A 19625-nucleotide genomic window follows, 5' to 3' on the forward strand; every position below is an offset into this window, starting at 1 on the left:
ACACATGAGCTAAAAGCCACCTGGCTGTTAGCTAAGGCTGTAGAGCAGACTCATTTTCTCTCACTCTCTCTGTAAGTCAGGGGTTCTCAAACTGGAGATAAGGACCCCTCAGGGAGTCGCGAGCTGTCAACCTCCACCCCAAACCCCATTTTGCCTCCAGCATTTATAATGTTAAATATATAAAAATGTGGTTTTAATTTATAAGGGGGGGGGTGCACTCAGAGGCTTGCTGTGAGAAAGGGGTCACCAGTACAAAACTTTGAGAACCAGTGCTCTAAGTGGTCTCAGAGCCACTAGATGGGACAGAACAGCACACCCAGGAGGTGTGTGGGTTACACACGTACAGCAGAACCGCAGAGTTACGGACACCGCATGAAGTTATCTTTGAAAACTCATGGCAATCGGGGGAGGTCCCGGACGACTGGAAAAAGGCTAATGTAGTGCCCATCTTTAAAAAAAGGAAGGAGGAGGATCCTGGGAACTACAGGCCAGTCAGCCTCACCTCTGTCCCTGGAAAACTCATGGAGCAGGTCCTCAAGGAATCAATTCTGAAGCACTTAGAGGAGAGGAAAGTGATCAGGAACAGTCAGAATGGACACACCAAGCGCAAGTCATGCCTGACTAATCTAATTGCCTTCTAAGATGAGATAACTGGCTCTGTGAATGAGGGGAAAGCAGTGGACGTGTTGTTCCTTGACTTTAGCAAAGCTTTTGCTGCGCTCTCCCACAGTATTCTTGCCAGCAAGTTCAAGAACTATGGGCTGGATGAATGGACTATAAGGTGGATAGAAAGCTGGCTAGATTGTCGGGCTCAATGGGTAGTATCAAGTGGAGTGCCCCAGGGGTCGGTCCTGGAGCCGGTTTTGTTCAATATCTTCATTAATGATCTGGAGGATGGTGTGGATAGCACCCTCAGCAAGTTTGCAGATGACACTAAACTGGGAGGAGAAGTAGGTACGCTGGAGGGTAGGGATAGGATACAGAGGGCCCTAGACAAATTGGAGGATTGGGCCAAAAGAAATCTGATGAGGTTCAACAAGGACAAGTGCAGAGTCCTGCACTTAGGACGGAAGAATCCCATGCACCTCTACAGACTAGGGACCGAATGGCTCGGCAGCAGTTCTGCAGAAAAGGACCTAGGGGTTACAGTGGACGAGGAGCTGGATATGAGTCAACAGTGTGCCCTTGTTGCCAAGAAGGCCAATGGCATTTTGGGATGTATACGTAGGGGCATTGCCAGCAGATCGAGGGACTTGATCGTTCCCCTCTATTTGACATTGGTGAGGCCTCATCTGGAGTACTGTGTCCAGGTTTGGGCCCCACACTACAAGAAGGATGTGAAAAAATTGGAAAGCGTCCAGCGGAGGGCAACAAAAATGATTAGGGGACTGGAACACGTGACTTATGAGGAGAGGCTGAGGGAACTGGGATTGTTTAGTCTGCGGAAGAGAAGAGTGAGGGGGGATTTCATAGCTGCTTTCAACTACCTGAAAGGGGGTTCCAAAGAGGATGGATCTAGACTGTTCTCAGTGGTGGCAGATGACAGAACAAGGAGCAATGGTCTCAGGTTGCAGTGGGGGAGGTTTAGGTTGGCTATTCGGAAAAACTTTTTCACTAGGAGGGTGGTGAAACACTGGAATGGGTTCCCTAGGGAAGTGGTGGAATCTCCTTCCTTAGAGGTTTTTAAGGTCAGGCTTGACAAGGCCTGGCTGGGATGATTTAGTTGGTGTTGGTCCTGCTTTGAGCAGGGGGTTGGACTAGATGACCTCCTGAGGTCCCTTCCAATCCTGATATTCTATGATTTAAGGGAGGGGTTCATAACTCTGGTTCTTTCAAAAGTTTACAACTGAACATTGGCCTAATGCAGCTCTGAAACTTTACTAGGCAGAAGTAATCATCTTCATTGAAATGAAACAAGCACAGGCAGTTTTCTTACCTTGTCAGGTCTTTTTTTAAACTTGCCGTTTGTTTTTTAGTAATTTGCGTTTAACACAGCACCGCACTGGATTGGCTTTTTTTTTTTTTTTTTTTTGGTCTCTGCTGCTGCCGGATTGCGTACTGCTGGTTCCCACTGAGGTGTGTGGTTGGCCGGTCAGTTCGTAACTCTGAGGTTTGACTGTAGTAAAAGGGCAGGTTTACATCACATGTGGGCAGTGAACAGGCCGAGGCTGAGATCAAAGAGGAATCTTCACATTAAAACCCAAATTTTCCCTCTTGAGCTCAATCCTAACCCACAGCCGGCAGCCCACTGCTATTGCAGCTGTCTGCTCCACACCCAACAGCTCTGCCAGTGCTGCTCAATCCTGGTCTGCAGCCCCTGCTATCCCAGCCCTGGACTGCTCCCCTCGCACCAGCTCTGCCAGTGCCCCTCACTCCAGATCTGCAGTCCCCTGCTATCCCAGTCCTGGGGTCCATCCTCCCCCACCAGCTTTGCTGGAGGCCCTCAATCCTGACCCACAGCCCTCCGTTGTCCAGCCCTGCATTCCCCGCACAGCTCTGCCAGTGCCCCCCCAAAGCCTGACTGAGCACCGTCTCCACTCCTTTCAGGGGCTGGAGTCCTGCTCTAACCCTGTGCCATAGACGGGGGATGTGGGGCGACGCTGAGTCACAGGAATGTTGAGGCCTGTCGCTGACAGGTTCTCACTGCACCCCCCACCCTGACCCCAGCCAAGGCCATCACAGAGTGGGCTGGGGGCCAGCTGTGAGCGCTGGGCTCTGGGGCTGGCAGGGAATGCAGAAGAGGGATTTATCGGGGAGGATGGTGTGTGGAGCTGGAGGGGGGTGGGTCACAGGAGGGCAGATCTGACGGGGGAGCTGAGGACATATTTGGGGAGATGGGTACCTGTGAGGGTGCAGCAATGGTTGGGTTTTGCCAGCAGGTGGCGATAACGCTCTGTCTGCAGAGCCCAGCTGGGTGCAAAGAGAAGCCAGGGTGAGCTCTGCAAAGATGGGGGTGTGTTAGTCTAGGGGGGTGAGAACAGGTGTGAGGGCCCAGAGGAGCTTGGTTTTGAAGCAGAGAGAAGAAAACAGGATTTTAGAACCAGAACGGGCTGGGCTGTTCTGAGAGACAGAGCACTGGGGTTTCATTCAGGAAACTTTCAAGGGGTGTGTCAAGGTTTCCTCATCACTCTGAACTCTAGGCTACAGACGTGGGGACCTGCATGAAAGACCCCCCAAGCTTATTCTTAGCAGCTTAGGTTAAAACTTCCCCAAGGCACAGATTCCTTTCTTGCCTTGCGATCGCTGCCACCACCAAGTGATTTAACAAACAATCAGGGAAGGGACCACTTGGAGTCCTATTCCCCCAAAATATTCCCCCAAGCCTACACCCCCTTTCCTGGGGAAGGCTTGAGCATATATCCTCACCAATTGGTTACAAAGGGACTACAGACCCAAACCCCTGGGTCTTAGAACAATGGAAAAATCAGTCAGGTTCTTAAAAAGAAGGATTTTATTTAAAGAGAAAAAGGTAAAAGAATCACCTCTGTAAAATTAGGCTGGTAGTTAACCTTACAGAGTAGCAGAAAATTCAAAGAGCACAGAGGAACCCCCTCTAGCCTTAGTTTCAAAGTTACAACAAAACAGGGATAAAGCAAAGGGAAAATTCACAAGTTGAGAAAACAAAGGTAAACTAATACGCCTTGCCTGGCTGTTACTTACAAGTCTGAAATATGAGAGGCTTGTTTAGAAAGATTTGGAGAACATAGATTGATGTCCGGTCCCTCTTAGTCCCAAGAGCGAACGGCCACAGAAACAAAGAACCCAAAAACAAAACCTCTCCCCACCACCAGATCTGAAAGTATCTTTTGTCCCCATTGGTTCCTTTGGTCAGGTGCCAACCAGGTTACTTAAGCTTCTTAACCCCTTACAGGTAAGGAGGAATGTAGGCTACCCCTATGGTTATGACAGGGTGTCTGGTGACTTTCCTTTAACCACCTCCTCCAGGAGCCATTTGGTGCCCATGGAGCAGAGAGATTTCTGTGGAAGCCCTCAGCCCTGCAAACCAGCTGGGATTTGCAGGGTCCCTGTGCAGAGACAGCCTGTGCCAACTAGATCACAAACACCCACTGGCCGGAGTACCAGCTATTCTGTTCCCACTTGTTTTTGTTGCACCAACAGTCCCTTCCCCGCAGGGAAACTCCCGTCTCGGGGCAGCATCAGACACAACAAGCAGGTGACCTGGCAGGAACCTAGGGATTGCAGGCCTGGGTCAGCCCAGGGAGGTCTGGGGGTAGGGGTTGGTGTCTGAGGTACATGCTGGGGGAGCCTCAGGCGTGGGTTTGGGGTTATTTCCTTGTTTCACCCCCTGGCAGGTGACCAGGTCTGTTTGTTTGCAGGAAGCTCCTTTGCTTTTCACATCCCTAGTCTGATGCTTCCTTCCCTTCCCTGGAAAGACAAACCAAGGGCATTTCTAGCTGGGATAGGTGGTTAAGAGGAGGCGTCAGGGCCGGGTGGGAAGATAGTCTCAGAGTGAGCAATGGGGCCAGTTGTTCTGTGGGCCATTGGATAGCAGGTACAGTTGCGGGTTGGACCCCCCTGCCCCGGGATGGAGTTTTCATAGAATATCAGGGTTGGAAGGGACCTCAGGAGGTCGTCTAGTCCAACCCCCTGCTCAAAGCAGGACCAACACCAACTAAATCATCCCAGCCAGGGCTTTGTTAAGCCTGAGCTTGAAAACCTCTAAGGAAGGAGATTCCACCACCTCCCTAGGTAACCCATTCCAGTGCTTCACCACCCTTTAATGAAAAAGTTTTTCCTAACATCCAACCTAAACCGCCCCCACTGCAACTTGAGACCATTGCTTCTTGTTCTGTCATCTGCCACCACTGAGAACAATCTAGATCCATCCACTTTGGAACCCTCTTTCAGGTAGCTGAAATCAGCTATCAAATCCCCCCTCACTCTTCTCTTCTGCAGACTAAACAATCCCAGTTCCCTCAGCCTCTCCTCGTAAATCATGTGCCCCAGCCCCCTAATCATTTTCGTTCCCCTCCGCTGGACTCTCCAATTTTTCAACATCCTTCTTGTAGTGTGGGGCCCAAAACTGGACACAGTACTCCAGATGAGGCTACACCAATGTCAAATAGAGGGGAAAGATCACGTCCCTCGATCTGCTGACAATGCCCCTGCTTATACAGCCCAAAATGCCGTTAGCCTTCTTGGCAACAAGGGCACACTGTTGACTCATATCTAGCACCTTGTCCACTGTAACCCCTAGGTCCTTTTCTGCAGAACTGCTGCCGAGCCATTCGGTCCCTAGTCTGTAGCGGTGCATGGATTTCTTCTGTCCTAATGCAGGACTCTGCATTTGTCCTGGTTGAACCTCCTCAGATTTCTTTTGGCCCAATCCTCTAACTTGTCTCGGTCTCTCTGTATCCTATCCCTACCCTCCAGCGTATCTACCTCTCCTCCCAGTTTAGTGTCATCTGCAAACTTGCTGAGGGTGCAATGCACGCCATCCTCCAGATCATTAATGAAGATATTGACAAAACCGGCCCCAGGACCGACCCTTGGGGCACTCTACTTGATACCGGATGCCAACTAGACATGGAGCCATTGATCACTACCTGTTGAGCCCAATGATCTAGCCAGCTTTCTATCCACCTTATAGTCCATTCATCCAGCCCATACTTCTTGAACTTGCTGGCAAGAATACTGTGGGAGAGCGCGGCAAAAGCTTTGCTAAAGTCAAGGAATAACACATCCACTGCTTTCCCCTCATTCACAGAGCCAGTTATCTCGTCATAGAGAGCAATTAGGTTAGTCAGGCATGACTTGCGCTTGGTGAATCCATGCTGACTGTTCCTGATCACTTTCCTCTCCTCTAAGTGCTTCAAAACTGATTCCTTGAGGACCTGCTCCATGAGTTTTCCAGGGACTGAGGTGAGGCTGACTGGCCTGTAGTTCCCAGGATCCTCTGTCTTCCCTTTTTAAAGATGGGCATTACATTAGCCTTTTTCCAGTCATCCGGGACCTCCCCCAATCACCATGAGTTTTCAAAAATAATGGCCAATGGCTCTGCAATCACACCCGCCAACTCCTTTAGCACTCTTGGATGCAGCACATCCGGCCCCATGGACTTGGGCTCGTCCAACTTTTCTAAATAGTCCCAAACCACTTCTTTCTCCACAGAGGGTTGCTCACCTCCTCCCCATGCTGTGCTGCCCAGTGCAGTAGTCTGGGAGCTGACCTTGTTCGTGACGACAGAGGCAAAAAAAGCATTGAGTACATTAGCTTTTTCCACATCCTCTGTCACTAGGTAGCATCCCTCATTCAGTAAGGGGCCCACACTTTTCCTTGACCTTCTTCTTGTTGCTAACATACCTGAAGAAACCCTTCTTGTTACTCTTAACATCTCTTGCTAGCTGCACCTCCAGGTTTGGCCTTCCTGATTTCACTCCTGCATGCCTGAGCAATATTTTTATACTCTTCCCTGGTCATTTGTCCAATCTTCCACTTCTTGTAAGCTTCTTTTTTGTGTTTAAGATCAGCAAGGATTTCACTGTTAAGCCAAGCTGGTCGCCTGCCATATTTACTATTCTTTCTACACATCGGGATGGTCTGTTCCTGAAACCTCAATAAGGATTCTTTAAAATACAGCCAGCAATCCTGGACTCCTTTCCCCTTGTTATTTTCCTAGGGGTTCCTACCCATCAGTTCCCTGAGGGAGTCAAAATCTACTTTTCTGAAGTCCAGGGTCCATATTCTGCTGCTCTCCTTTCTTCCTTGTGTCAGGATTCTGAACTCGACCATCTCATGGTCACTGCCTCCCAGGTTCCCATCCACTTTTGCTTCCCCTACTAATTCTTCCCGGTTTGTGAGCAGCAGGTCAAGAAGAGCTCTGCCCCTAGTTGGTTCCTACAGCACTTGCACCAGGAAATTGTCCCCTACACTTTCCAAAAACTTCCTGGATTGTCTGTGCACCACTGAACCACCATGAGAACCAGGGTCTGCAATCTAATAACTTCCGTTAGTTGCCGGAAGAAAGCCTTGTCCACCTCATCCCCCTGGTCTGGTGGTCTATAGCAGACTCCCACCACGACATCACCCTTGTTGCTCACACTTCTAAACTTAATCTAGAGACTCTCAGGTTTTTCTGCAGTTTCATACCGGAGCTCTAAGCAGTCATCTTGCTCTCTTAACCCTGGTCTACACTACGAGTTTAGGTTGGATTTAGCAGTGTTAGATCGGTTTAGCCCTGCATCCGTCCACACTATGAAGCCATTTTTTCCGACTCTTAAAACCGGTTTCTGTACTCCTTCCCGACAAGTGGATTAGCACTGAAATCGACCTCGCTGGGTTGAATTTTGGGGTAGTGTGGATGCAATTCGATGGTATTGGCCTCCGGGAGCTATCCCAGAGTGCTCCATTGTGACCGCTCTGGACAGCACTCTCAACTCAGATGCACTGGCCAGGTAGACAGGAAAAGCCCCGTGAACTGTTGAATTTCATTTCCTGTTTGGCCAGTGTGGTGAGCTCATCAGCAGAGGTGACCATGGAGTCCCAGAATCGCAAAAGAGCTCCAGCATGGACTGAGCGGAAGGTACTGGATCTGATCGCTGTATGGGGAGACGAATCCATGCTATCAGAACTCTATTCCAAAAGACGAAATGCCAAAATATTTGAAAATATCTCCAAGGGCATGAAGGACAGAGGCTATCACAGGGACCCCCAGCAGTGCCATGTGAAACTTAAGTAGCTTAGGCAAGCCTACTAAAAAATCCAAAAAGCAAATGCCTGCTCGGGGTCAGAGCCCCGGACATGCCGCTTCTATGATGAGCTGCATGCAATTCTAGGGGGTGCCCCTACCACTGCCCCACCCCTGTATGTGGACTCCTGCAAGGGGGGAGTCTCACGCAACAGGGATGAGGATTTGGGGGACGAGAAAGATGATGAGGAGGGGGAGGTTGAAGATAGCGCACACCAGGCAAGCGGAGAAACCTTTCTCCCTGACAGCCAGGAACTGTTTATCACCTTGGATCCAATACCCTCCCAACCCAGGCTCCTGGACCTTGAAGGTGGAGAAGGCAGCTCTGGTTAGTGTACCTTTGTAAATATAATACACTGTTTAAAAGCAAGTGTGTTTAATGACTAATTTGCCTTGAAGACTTGGGATGCATTCGCGGCCAGTATAGCTACTGGAAAAGTCTGTTAACATGTTTGGGGATGGAGCGGAAATCCTCCAGTGACATCTCAGTGAAGCTCTCCTGGATGTACTCCCAAAGCCTTTGCAAAAGGTTTCTGGGGATGGCAGCCTTATTCCGTCCTCCACGGTAGGACACTTTACTACGCCAGGCCAGTAGCACGTAGTTGGGAATCATTGCAGAACAAAGCATTGCAGTGTATGGTCCTGGTGTTTGCTGGCATTCAAACAACATCTGTTCTTTATCTCTCTGAGTTATCCTCAGGAGAGTGATATCATTCATGGTCACCTGGTTGAACTAGGGGAATTTTCTTAAGGGGACATTCAGAGGTGGCTGTTCCTGCTGGGCTGTTTGCCTGTGGCTGAACAGAAATCATCCCCACTGTTAGCCATGCGGTGGGGTGAAGCGATCATCCCAGAGAATTGTGTGTGTGTGGGGTGTTTAGTTGGGTTTTTGCTGCACGTTAACCCAAAAATCACAGCCCCTCCTTTTAAATGGCCAACCCAACAGGTGCTTGGTATGTGAAATGAGGGTGCTGCTGTTTGAAACCATTCCCACATGTTAGGAAGGTTAAAGAAGCCAAAAGACTGTGGCTTACCATGGCTGCCTGCAAGTGGAATTCTGTTGCCCGCCGGCCCTGCGTGTGTGATCTCTCACACCAAACCGGCAGGCCTTCGATACAAGAGCCAAAATGCGACCTTGTAAAGAAAGCACACATGCTATGTCATGTTAACAGCTTGGTTCACCGTGAAAGAATCTACCCATTGTTCTGCAAAATGTCTCATTTTAAAGACTAATCTCCCTTTTTTCCTTCCCGCAGCTGCAAATGTTTCAATGCTCCCCCCTATCATCTCCGTCCCAGAGGCTATCAAAGATTAGAAGCCGAAAAAAATGCACTCACGATGAAATGTTCTCTGAGTTCTTGCAGGCCTCCCATGCTGAAAGAGCCCAGCACAATGCATTGAGGGAGACAATGCCAGAGTCCAGGAAAGCACAAAATGAACAAGAGGAGAGGAGGGACGAGTGAGAGGAGAGGTGGCGTCAGCGTGATGAGAGGAGGCAGGATGCAATGCTGAGGCTACTGGAGGATCAAACTGATATGCTCCGGTGTATGGTTGAGGTGCAGGAAAGGCAGCAGGAGCACAGACCGCCCCTGCAGCCCCTGTGTAACCAACTGCCCTCCTCCCCAAGTTCCATAGCCTCCTCACCCAGATGCCCAAGAACGCGGTGGGGGGGCCTCCGGCCACCCAGCCACTCCACCCCAGAGGACTGCCCAAGCAACAGAAAGCTGGCATTCAGTAAGTTCTGAAGTGCAGTATGGCCTTGTCCTTCCATCCTCCCCCACCCCACCTGGTGCTTCCTTCCTCCCCCACCCCTCCCGGGCTACCTTGGCAGTCATCCCCTGATTTGTGTGACAAATTAATAAAGAATGCATGAATTTGAAACAACAATGACTTTATTGCCTCTGCAAGCGGTGATCAAAGCGGGGAGGGGAGGGCGGTTGGCTTACAGGGAATTAGAGTGAACCAAGGGGGCAGGTTTTCATCAAGAAACAAACAGAACTTTCACACTGTAGCCTGGCCAGTCATGAAACTGGTTTTCAAAGCTTCTCTGATGAGCAGCACGCCCTGCTGTGCTCTTCTGACCGCCCTGGTGTCTGGCTGTGCGTAATCAGCGGCCAGGCGATTTACCTCAACCTCCCACCCCGCCATAAACGTCTCCCCCTTACTCTCACAGATATTGTGGAGCACACAGCAAGCAGTAATAACGATGGGAATATTGGTTTCGCTGAGGTCTAACTGAGTCAGTAAACTGCGCCAGCACGCTTTTAAATGTCCAAATGCACATTCTACCACCATTCTGCACTTGCTCAGCCTATAGTTGAACAGTTCCTGACTACTGTCCAGGGTGCCTGTGTATCGCTTCATGACCCAGGGCATTAAGGGGTAGTCTGGGTCCCCAAGGATAACTATAGGCATTTCAATGTAACCCTTCTGCCAGGCCAAGTTGATAGCAGCAAGGGCCGGGTTCAGTACACAGGGGTTCCCTCTCATCAAAGCAAATGCAAAACTGGCTCGAGCCCCCACCCAGTGACCTGGGAAAATCTTACACACCCCCTGGGTGCCTCAAAGAGGCAATACTTCCTCTCTCGCAAGCACAGAGTCTCGGTGTAGCAGAGAATCTTTAATAACATGATGTGAACGACATCAGCATTAAATTGGGGAAACACCAAAACTAGTGTTCATTGACCAAACCATGAGCAAAGACCCACCTCAGCAAATTGGGCCACATCCTTTCCCTCGGGTTCTTGAGTCCCAGAACCCAAACGTCTCTTGAGTCCAGCAATCCACAAATCACCCAAAGTTCAAAAAGTCCAGCCCCAGAGTTCAAAGGTTCATCTGCAGAGTGTTGCTCCCCAGTCTGGCTAAAATGTGCCTGTGCGTGGGGGAAAGAGGTAAGGGGCACCTTACGTGTCCTGAAGCTGACTGCCCCACAGGGCTCCGCTCCACCACGACCAGCTCTGCTCTGCACAGCTTGCCGTCTCACAAACAGCTCTGCTCAGCTTGCTGTCTCACAAACACTCCGCTGTCTCACGAACAGCTCCGCTCTGCACAGCTCACCTCACCATCTCACGAACACTCTGCCAGCCTAGCCATGAACAGCACCACTGCACTCTAGTTCTTCCAGCTCCCCACTACTTGACACAGTGCTCAGTGATTTCAGCTCATAGTAGTGGGAGCCTTAGTGCTGGTGCACCATAAGGCCAAAGTGAATTCAGCACAGTACCTGTAGCAAGACTCTTAATAGACCCAAAATTAGCTCTGACACTCCACAGTGGAGAGAGACAGAGGTGCAATTGGTGTTTCAGGCCCTCACAAAGGGGCCCACACCACCAGGTACAAATACCTATCTCAAGCCTCTCTCAATTCACAGAGTTTTGGAACCCATGTCCCTTGCCTAGCGAGTGCTACTTAGTTGATGGTGAGTCCCTCCATCATAACAAAAGGCCAAGTACAGTTCCAAGCACAGTTCCCATAATCAGGGTAATAACAATTTATTCTTCCTGCCCCAATAACAGAGACACTGCGGATCCCACAACAGCCAAAGTGACCATTTGGGCAGTTATGGCCTCATTCTAGGCGGGGTGGGTGTGCCTATGCAAATGAGATCAGCCCCTGAAGTTCTTTTCCACAACTTGCCACACCTCACCACCAGATGTCAGGGTGGAGCTCATCCTGACTCTGCTTACATCAACATCCCCAACGGTTATTTTCTGGTCTGGAAAGTAAGTCCCTTGCTGCAGCCGTTCCCACAGACCAGAGTTCCTAAAGATGCGAGCGTCATGTACCTTTCCCGGCCATCCCACGTTGATGTTGGTGAAACGTCCTTTGTGATCCACCAGTGCTTGCAGCACCATTGAAAAGTACCTCTTTCGGTTTATGTACTGGCTGCTTTGGTGGTCTGGTCCCAAGATAGGAATATGCATTCTGTCTATTGCCCAACCACGGTTAGGGAATCCCATTGCAGCAAAGCCATCCACTCTGACCTGCACATTTCCCAGGGTCACTACCCTTGATAGCAGCAGCTCAGTGATTGCGTTGGCTACTTGCATCACAGCAGCCTCCACAGTAGATTTGCCCACTCCAAATTGATTCCTGTCTGACCGGTAGCTATCTGGTGTTGCAAGCTTCCACAGGGCTATAGCCACTCGTTTGTGAACTGTGAGGGCTGCTCTCATCTTGGTATTCTTGCGCTTCAGGGCAGGGGAAAGCAAGTCACGAAGTTCCATGAAACTGCCCTTATGCATACGAAAGTTTTGTAGCCACTGGGAATTGTCCCAGACCTATAACACTATGCGGTGCCACCAGTCTGTGCTTGTTTCCCGGGCCCAGAATCGGCGTTCCACGGCATGAGCCTGCCCTCTGCCACCAGGATGGCCAAATTGCCGGGGCCCGTGCTTTGAGAGAAGTCTGTGTCCATGTCCTCATCACTCTCGTCACCGCGCTGCCGTCGCCTCCTCGCCTGCTTTTGCACATTCTGGTTCTGCACATACTGCATGATAATGTGCGTGGTGTTTAGAGCGCTCACAACTGCCACAGTGATCGGAGCGGACTCCATGCTTGCCGTGGTACGGCCTGAGCAGGAGAGCAGAGTGGCAGCGGAAGCGGCGGGTGGATGACGATGCTGACAGCACTATGGCACCTGCGCGGAAAAAGGCACGAAATGATTGTCGGCCGTTGCTTTCACGGAGGGGTAGGCTGGCAGCAGATGGTGCTGCTGGCTGGGAGAGCAGCCTGGTCCCCTCAACGATTGAACTCACAACCCTGGGTTTAGCAGGCCAATGCTCAAACCACTGAGCTATCCCTCTGCCAATATTCTAGGCAGGACTGACTCTCCGTTAGACAAAACTTAAAGAAGAAAATGACTGGAGTCACTCCCATTTATGTGCAGGCGCCCCTGACAGACTTTACTGAGGTCCGCCAGGAGCACCCATGTCTGCCCAGGCGCCCTGACCGACCTGACCAAGGCTGGCCAAGAGCATCCAGGAGACGACGAGGATGGCTACTGGTCGTATTGCACTATCTGCTGCCACAAGGCAATGAGCTGCTGCTGTGTAGCAATGCAGTACCACGTCTGCCAGCACCCAGGAGGCATACGGTGACGGTGAGCTGAGTGGGCTCCAGGCTTGCTTGGTATGGCGTCTGCACGGCTAATCCATGAAAAAAGGTGCGAAACGATTGTCTGCCCTTGCTTTCACGGAGGGAGGGAGGGAATGGGGGCCTGACGACATGTACCCAGAACCACCCGCGACAATGTTTTTTGCCCCATCAGGCATTGGGATCTCAACCCAGAATTCCAATGGGCGGCGGAGACTGCGGGAACTGTGGGATAGCTACCCACAGTGCAACACTCCGGAAGTCGATGCTAGCCTCGGTACTGTGGACACACTCCGCTGACTTAATGGTCTTAATGGTCTTAAGTGGGGACGCACATAATCGACTGTATAAAATCGCTTTCTAAAAATTCGACTTCTATAAATTTGACCTAATTTCGTAGTGTAGTCATACGGTTCAGAGGGAAGACTGGGTAGCTGAGTCTGCAGAACAGAACAGCTGTGCAGGTAATCTCTCGAGAATGCAGGGGATGGCAGGTATACTCTCATCTCTAGACACTTTGGATATGACTTGTATTCTCTCAGTGAACTTAACATCTGATTCCATGTGGAAGTTGGTAAGGGAAGGACAACAGAACTTTGAGTCTGGCTTGTTAGTGGAAATGGATGGTATCTCTTTAAGACAAGAGTCCAGCATTGGAATTGGTAGCAGTTGAGGATCTGAAAACTGGTGAACTGGCTCCTGTCTGTGGTAATGCAAATTACTTGGTTGGCAGGGAGAAAAAGGACTTGCTAATAGCTGTTAGCACAGAGAGCACACCCAATCAGCCAGTGAATTCTGTTAAGCAAGAAAAATCGGGGTTTGATCCTTCAGGACAAGGGGGAAAGAGAAACCTTAATTCTGCAAAGGGAAGCCACAGGCTAACCCTAGAAGGCCCAAACCCCAATGGTATTGAGCCAAAGGTGTGGCATGACAAAAATGATTGTAAATGGAGACTTGCAATGAATTTGTTGTTATTGCTAATGGTAATTCTTGTAACTGATGTGTTGCTATTACCAAAAACTGTAAAAATGTACAATGTGCCTAATCTTTTGGAAAATCCCTTGACTATGTTAAAAGTGATACGTAAGATCACACTTTATGTTAAAAGGCCTTGTTATACTGATGTTGCCTGTAAACAGTCTTGGAACTTTTCAAAGGGGAAAAGATATTCCAAACCTGATGTGCTGTATGAAAGGGGAAACTGAGGCACACTACCATATTGCTTCACTGCTAAATGCCAAGATTTCTATACTATGGACAACATTAATGTCTACATTGACTTGCTGTTAATTGGGTTTCAAACATTTGCCAGAGCTTGTACGGATAAGGTAGCTATGTTCTTTAGCTCTTGGCAAGATCACATAAGACATATAGGAACCATGCTGCAAGAGCAGATCCAATCCACTATTGTTCTAACCAGGTTTTACCTTGAGTTTGTAAAGAGAGTCAATCATGTTATTGAACATGACTTTGATAAACCATTTCAGTTATACACTGGTACAGCTTCTAACCCAATACTAGCAACCCAGGATGGGGAGCTCTTGGAATGCAGTCAGTGATGTTTGTGTCATCCCTTCCTGCATCAATTTTGCGTTGGGGGTGTGACATTATTGACATAAACTGGGACCGTATAGATCATTGTTGCAACCAAAGTCCTGTAGTGACACCAAATCTTGTATGAAGGGGGTCGAATAAGGTGTCTGAGACAAGGTTATGGTTTGCTGGTTATGATTATGCTGTCTATATGTGTGTATCATTTTTGTAGTTGAAGTTATGACTATTGGCTCTATACTGTCTGTATTTCAAACTTGTGCTATGCTTCTGGGTGACACCCCAGACAAGTTGGTGTCAGCTCTGCCTAGCCTGCTTGATGGCCCATTAAGGACCGTCAGCTATAAAACTGACCCATTGAGAGAAGGCAGACACACCTTGCAACTCAGCAAGGTATGCAGGGACATGCCTATGGACAGAACTCTGACGTTTTCCAGGCCATGTGATGGACAGCTTGTCTTTGGAACAAAGAAAGAAAGACCACATGGCAAGAGAATATAAAAACCTGCTGTAGCTCCTCCATCTTGTCTTCAATCTGCTTCTTACCTCTGGAGGAACTTTGCTGCACTGAAGCATTGAACAAAGGACTGAAAGACCCATCCCAGCTGTGGATATTCTCCAGAGACTTGATTTGAAAATGCAGTCTATTCCATCACTGCTATAAGCCTGAACCAAGAACTTTGCTATTACTGTATGTAATTGATTCCTTTTAACCGATTCTAGTTCTCATCTGTATCTTTTTCCTTTTATGAATAAACCTTCAGATTTTAGATTCTGAAGGATTGGCAACAGCGTGATTTGTGGGTAAGATCTGATTTGTATATTGACCTGGGTCTGGGGCTTGGTCCTTTGGGATCAAGAGAACCTATTTTCTGTTACTGGGGTATTGGTTTTCATAACCATCTGTCCCCACGAGTGGCACTGGTGGTGATACTGGGAAACTGGAGGGAATTGCTTGTGTGACTTGTGGTTAGCCAGTGGGGTGAAACCAAAGTCTTCTCTATCTGGCTGGTTTGGTTTGCCTTGGTGTGCATAGAAACCCCAGCTTGGGCTGTAACTGCCCTGCTTGAAGCAATTTGTCCTGAATTGGCACTCTCAGTTGGATCCCGCCAGAACCAGCATCGTTACAGAGGCGTCCATGGGGTGGTGTGTAATTTTCCCAGGTTACAGGGTGGGGGCTCGAGCCGATTCTGTGTTGTATTGTTGAAACGTAACCCCTAGATATTGAACCCGGCCCTGGTTGGTGCCAGTCCCGCGTGGCAGAAGGGTTGCACTTACTCCCCACCTTCATGCTCTGTAATCTCTCAGCAACTGGTGGGTATGTGCTGGGAGTGTGGTATGTGGATAGCTAGAAAATGGAGTACAGATCTTGCCGCCAACACCACTGTTATGTTTCTCAGGCTTACCCAGTAGTTTTCTTCAGTGAGAGGCATCTTTCTTGTGGCAGCTCGGAGTCAGATCCCTGGCACTGCCAAACACTCTCCTCTGGGCTATTCCAGCCCTGTCTTTACCTGGCTGGTTAACAATAGGTGTACCCCAAGTTCCTTTGAATCATACCCGTGTGATATCAAGCCCCTACCACTTGCCACTCCCAGAAATACCGGTTCCTCTGCACCCAAAGGGGCAGTGTGCCCCAGTTTATCAGTTTTTCCTTAAACCATTGCTCTTGCAAACCACGTAGCACTTGTGAGCACTCCCAATAAATCAGAATAGGGGTTATGTAAGTGAGAATAAAGATCCAACTGTCTGTCCTTCCTGAACAGTTTATATCCATCCATGACAGTACTCCAGTCATGTGAGTTATCCCAGCAAATCTCTGTTATTCCAATCACATCATAATTCCTTGACTGTGCCAGGACTTCCAGTTCTCCCTGCTTGTTTCCCAGGCTTCTTGCATTTGTGTATAGGCACTTAAGCTAACTCACTGATCATACCTGCTTTCTCATTATGAGAATTGAGTGTAAATATAATGTAACTGGAATAAGCTTCATGCAAAAGGTCTCTTGTAAGGTATCATTACAAAGCTTATAATCTACTGAATGTGTTTATCCTATTTGTATGAATGTATCATTCTTGTATGTAAAGCTAGAAATATGAAGTATTACTCTGAAGTCCTATAGTAACTATGCAAAGTGTGGGCCATTAATGGTGGCTTGGAATCTTGATGGCTCCCATTAACTAGGACAATTGGTTGTAAATCGCTTTGTTTACTTGTAAGTCTTCCTCTGGGTGCCAGCCAGTGAGTAATGAAGTCTCACAGGACATGTGAATATGTCACATGATACTGGAATCCATCTTAAACCTGGTGCTTTTCCATTTAGAAGGAAGGGTGGGAACCCAGAGAGAGACAAAGGATTTCCGCCTTGTGCCAAAGCTATAAAAGGGGGTGGAACAGAACAAAGGGCGGCCAGTCATGAGAAATCCCCTAGTTACCACCTGAGCTGGCACTAACAAGAACTGTACCAGGGGAAATGATTGGGCCCAGACTGAAAAGGAGTCTAGTGTGTGAAAAAAGCTTATTGGAACATCTCTGAGGGTGAGATTTACCTGTATTCAGTTTCTTAATGTATTAGGCTTAGACTTGTGTGTTTTGTTTCATTTTGCTTGGTAACTTACTTTGTTCTGTCTGTTATTACTTGAAACCACTTATATACTTTTATACTATTAAATAACCACTAGTATATAACCACTTATACACTTATATACTAGTATATAAACCACTTTTTATACTTAATAAAAACATTTTGTTTATTAATTAACCCAGAGTAAGTGATTGATACCTGGGGGAGCAAACAGCTGTGCATCTCTCTCTATCAGTGTTATAGAGGGTGGACAATTTATGAGTTTACCCTGTATAAGCTTTATGCAGATTAAAATGGACTTATTTGGCATTTGGATCCCATTGGGAGCTGGGTGTCTGGGTGCCGGAGACAGGAGTACTTGCTGAGCTGTTTCCAGTTAAGTCTGCAGCTTTGGGGGCATGGCTCAGACCCTGGGTCTTTGTTGCAGCAGGCTTGCGTGTCTGGCTCAACAAGTCAGGGTTCTGAAGTCCCAAGCTGGCAGGGAAAATGGGCTCAGAGGTAGTTTCAGCACATCAGGTGACAATCCCAAGGGGGGTCTCTGTGACTGAATCCGTCACATTGAACTTGGTCCCACTGGAAGCAATGTAGGTGATGGGGGTGTCTTTGTCGATTGTAAATGACTTTAAAGGGTTGCACCATAAGTTGGGCCTCTGGGTCAGTGAATTTGGGGTCCACCAGAGATTGGTGGGTAGCTAACACTTGTGCTCCACTGTCTCTCCACGCAGTAATCTTCCTCCCACCCACACTCACAGTTTCCCTTCGCTCTGGGGATATTTGTGAGGCATCTGGCCGTGAAGGCTCTTGTTGGGACCCTGGGGTGATGAGTTGCAGTCGGCTGGTGCTCTTGGGGCAGTTGGCCTTCACATGCCCCAGCTCATTACATTTGAAGCATCACCCAGCTGACGGTGGGCTGGGGCGAGGTGGGTAGTTGGAGAGTGGGATGGTGGGACAAGAGGGCATCTGGGGTCTCTCTGGCTGCGCGGAGGGCTCCTCCTTGCGAGGTGGGGCCTTGGGCTGACCCCGATGGTGGGGTGTTGTCTCGGGTTGCCCTTTCTCGTATCTGCTCCAACTGCTACTAGCTTTCTCTTTCTCCACCACCTCCACCCGTTTGGTTCCGATCTCTCCCCTGCCTCAGTTACAGTTTTGGGCTTCCCATCGAGGATGAACCTTTCTATTTCCTCAGGAACACCCTCTGAGAACAGCTCCATTCGCATTAGGAGATACCGATCTTCCCGAGACTCAACATGTGCTCCTGATATCCAGACATCCCAATTTTTCACAATGTGGTTGGCGTGTCGGGGAAATGCCACGTCTGGTTTCCATTGTAGGGCTCTGAACCACTGACAGGCCTACTCGGGTGTTAGCCCCATCCAAATTCTGGCCTTTTGTTTAAAAAGTTTGTGCTCGTTCATGTGTTCTTTAGGCATTTCAGCTGCCACCTTGCTAAGGGTCCACTGATTTGTGGCCTCAGCTCCACCATATACTGGTCTGCAGGGATGCTGTACGCAAGGCAGACCCTTTTGAAATTGTCTAAGAAGGCCTCTTTATCATTGCCTACCTTGTAAGTGGGGAATTTCTTGGAACGGGGAGCTGTACTCAGAGAAGGACTGTTAGGGCTACCTGATTGTCTGCCTAAAAATTTTGTACCTGCTCTTGTTACAAGTAACACCTAAGGCTTTCTTCAGGCAACTAACAGAAGTTACTAGATCGTAGGCCCTGGTTCTCATGTGGGACTTCAATCACCCTGATATCTGCTAGGAGAGCAATACAGCGGTGCACAGGCAATCCAGGAAGTTTTTGGAAAGTGTAGGGGACAATTTCCTGGTGCAAGTGCTGCAGGAACCAAGTAGGGGCAGAGCTCTTCTTGACCTGCTGCTCACAAACCGGGAAGAATTAGTAGGGGAAGCAAAAGTGGATGGGAACCTGGGAGGCAGTGACCATGAGATGGTCGAGTTCAGGATCCTGACACAGGGAAGAAAGGAGAGCAGCAGAATATGGACCCTGGACTTCAGAAAAGCAGACTTTGACAACCTCAGGGAACTGATGGGCAGGATCCCCTGGGAGAATAACATGAGGGGGAAAGGAGTCCAGGATTGCTGGCTGTATTTTAAAGAATCCTTATTGAGGTTATAGGGACAAATCATCCCGATGTGTAGAAAGGATAGTAAATATGGCAGGCGACCAGCTTGGCTTAAGAGTGAAATCCTTGCTGATCTTAAACACAAAAAAGAAGCTTACAAGAAGTGGAAGATTGGACAAATGACCAGGGAGAAGTATAAAAATATTGCTTGGGGATGCAGGAGTGAAATCAGGAAGGCCAAATCACACCTGGAGGTGCAGCTAGCAAGAGATGTTAAGAGTAACAAGAAGGGTTTCTTCAGGTATGTTAGCAACAAGAAGAAAGTCAAGGAAAGTGTGGGCCCCTTACTGAATGAGGGATGCTGCCTAGTGACAGAGGATGTGGAAAAAGCTAATGTACTCAATGCTTTTTTTGCCTCTGTCGTCACGAACAAGGTCAGCTCCCAGACTACTGCACTGGGCAGCACAGCATGGGGAGCAGGTGACCAGCTCCCTGTGGAGAAAGAAGTGGTTCGGGACTATTTAGAAAAGCTGGACGAGCACAAGTCCATGGGGCCGGATGTGCTGCATCCGAGAGTGCTAAAGGAGTTGGCGGATGTGATTGCAGAGCC

Source organism: Natator depressus, chromosome 24, assembly GCF_965152275.1.
Source record: "Natator depressus isolate rNatDep1 chromosome 24, rNatDep2.hap1, whole genome shotgun sequence".
Classification (NCBI taxonomy): Eukaryota; Metazoa; Chordata; order Testudines; family Cheloniidae; genus Natator; species Natator depressus.